We start from the raw sequence: 3,125 nt of genomic DNA on the forward strand, positions 1-3,125 counted from the left end.
ATTCTTGCAAAGGGGTTGTGGCCACTCCCTGATTTGCATTTCCTCTTTCAACTTTTTCAGTTAATGCTTTTATTTACTTCATTAAAGCCTCCATTCAGTAAGTGTTCTCTTCATCTTTCTTTTCATGGCCGTTAAATACATAAATGGCTACTCTTCTTAAATTTTTTGAGATCCATATTAGCCCAGTATGGGCAGTTGGTCTTTTTTTTTTATATTTTTAAACCCTTAACTTCTGTGAATTGGCTTCTAGGTGGAAGAGTGGTAAGGGTAGGCAATGGGGGTCAAATGACTTGCCCAGGGTCACACAGCTGGGAAATGTCTGACTCTGAGTTTGAACCTAGGACCTCCCATCTCTAGGCATAACTCTCAATCCACTGAGCTACCCAGCTGCCCCGAGCAGTTGGTGAAAATTAATCTTTGACCACTTTACAACAGTTTTTTTTTTTACAAAGTGTTTTGATATTTGCCTGACATTCCTTTCTCTGGAAAGATCCAGGTCTATATATCTACCTCTCAACTCAATAAGTCTATCCATCATTATGCTTTTGTTTAAGATTTTTTACTTTTGTCCATGTGACAGGCCTATCAAAACAAACTCTCATTGTTTTTAGTAATGCCTCTCTAGCCTAGCTTAATTCTGACTAATCTTCCTCCTTATTTGAGTTCCATTTTGGGTCTTCCTATGGGCAAAGAATTGCTCTCCTTCCCTTGGCCTCATTAACAAGAGAAACAATTTTATTTTTTTCTCTTTCTGTTAAATTTTCCACATCAATCCACATGGAATCATAAGGGCAATAAATACTTTCTAGTGTGTTTTTTAATAACCACAATGAGATCATTTGCAAAGGAAGGAGTATTTTCCTTGATTTTCTCAATATCTTATGGAGTTAAAGGTTTATGGTGCCTAATGGTCACTAAATCTCCACTTTTATTGTAAATAGGTACTTCCTTTAAGGGGAATAGGCCTTTAATTGAATTATTTTTGATTTCTGCAGATTGATAGGGGGAGGGGAAGAGATGGGTCAGGTAGGGGGAGAGGTAGGTCAGAGAGGGATGATTTGGGTGGAGTGAGAGATAGTTTGAATAGGGGAAGGAATGGGTTGAGTAGGGGGAGGGATGGGTCAGACTGGACAGGGAAATGTGTCAGACAGGACAGAAAATGGGTTGTATCAGATGGGAACTAGATTGGTTAGGGCAAGGCAGAGACTGAGTAGGCTTAGATGGTGATGGAGGTTTTTCTAGTTTTTTCTCAAGGTATTCTATCTGAAACTTGAGACCAATCAAGCTATCTTTCTGTTGTTTTTTCTTGTGGAGGAATGGGTGAACTCTTCGGAAAATTTGAAGATATCCTATCAATACAATTATACCAAGAAAAGATAATAGATGAAGACAGTCTAAAATTGTGAGCTGTGCAAGCTCAGTAATGCTCTCCAGGGACATGAGCTGTTTGAGATAGGCAAGAAACTGCTCTTTCACAACAAGGGTCATATTTTCCAGCACCATACTCAATTGCCTACTTATTTTTATAATTTAACTATTAAATTTCCTACAATTCTATTTCCTGTTGATAGATGGTGCTACCCTAAATACTTTAGGGAAAAAATTTAGTGTAAGTACAGACAGGCCCTAATTAACTAGTCTTTGTATGAGGACAGTGAAAAGGCTTAGGCCCAAGCTAAATTTGGGAGGGAAAGCAAAAAAAAAAAAAAAAAAAAAGCAAAAGCTTTCTATTTTAGGTAAAATAAAACAAACTGTCTTGTGGGTCAAAACTACCCTCAGGGTACTGCCTAAATTTTAGCTAAGGATTTTGGAAGAGTTTTCTCTCTTCCTTTTCCCCCTAGGGGTAAAAACACCAATGGCCGCATGTTTCCACAGCCATATGGGCAGGGAGCCACTTCACTGAGCTGGTCTGGGAGGGCAAAAGGGTTTGGGTGTAGATCACAGGCTGAGGGCTGTTGGGATTTGGCTTTTAATAGGCTCTGAAAGTTTCTCAGAGTTAAGGGAGGAGTTTTAGTTATTTTTACTGTTTTTCACCCTAACTACTCTCCCCAATATTCCACCTCCTACTTAAGCTAATGCTAGAGGCAATCGAGGGTTTGGAAATAGGAAAGAGTGGACTTCCGGGAGCAAGATAAGGCTAAACATTGTTAATTTTGCCCTATAATTAACACCTTCTAATAATCAAAGGTAGAGTTGGAGGCAGCTAGAAAACTCAATGAATAGTCAAGCCTAAAGATCAGAGATTCTGGTTTCAAATCTGACCCCAGACACTTCCTATCTGTGTGACCCTGGGCAAGTCATTTAACCCCAATTGTCCAGTCCTTTTTTAGATATTTAGACTTTATTTGTAAGGAGACACATCAGGAAGCAGTAGACAGAATGCCAGATATCTAGAAAGAGATGTCCTGGGTTTGAAGTTAAGCTCTTCCACACTCAGCTGTGTGATCTTGGGCACTTCCTTTACTACCTTGAGCCTCTATAAAGTAGATTAAACTTGAATCATCAATCAAAAAATGGCAGGAACTTTTAAGAAAATCTAGTCCATTGCTTCTCGGCCTTTTGGCTAAGATCATGTGTAGTATAAGAATATCTAGTCCAACCCTTTCACTTTGTTACTGAAGAAATGAAGCCCAAGAAAGGTTAATTTATCTGTGTCTAGTCACAGAGTTGGTCAATAAACATTTATCAATCTCTTCTCTGTGCTCCACATTGTGCTAAGTGCAAAATACAGTCCTGGTTCTTAGTCTAGTTGGGGAGATAACATGCAAACACCCATGTATAAATAAGCTTTTATAGGACAAATTTATAATAATTAATGGAAGGCACTAGAATTAAAAGGGATAGGAAAAGGCTTCCTGTGGAAGATGGAATTGTCAGAGGAATTCAAAGAAGGCAAGAAAATGGGATTGAGAATGGAATGTTTATAAGGAGGACCCTCAGTGAAAATGCCTAATCAGGAGATAAAGTGTCTTGTTAGAAAAAGAGCAAAGAGACCAGAGTCATTGGAATTCAGGGGATTTGGGAAGAGCATAGAAGAGGCAGATAGACTGCAAAGGGGTAGAAAAAAGGGAGCAGCATGGATTATGAGAATTTTGAGGGCCAAATAGTAATAAACATTGAAGAGG

The 3,125-nt window shown here is 38.8% G+C and overlaps 1 non-coding gene across 1 annotated transcript; it reads left to right on the forward strand.

Annotated features, from left to right (window-relative positions):
* The first annotated feature begins 2,543 nt into the window (after nucleotides 1-2,543).
* Nucleotides 2,544-2,739, forward strand: LOC123248296. Its single transcript, XR_006506342.1, has one exon. It is a non-coding gene; the product is annotated as a U2 spliceosomal RNA (small nuclear RNA).
* Nucleotides 2,740-3,125: the final 386 nt, after the last annotated feature.

This window comes from Gracilinanus agilis, chromosome 4 (assembly GCF_016433145.1).
Source record: "Gracilinanus agilis isolate LMUSP501 chromosome 4, AgileGrace, whole genome shotgun sequence".
Classification (NCBI taxonomy): Eukaryota; Metazoa; Chordata; class Mammalia; order Didelphimorphia; family Didelphidae; genus Gracilinanus; species Gracilinanus agilis.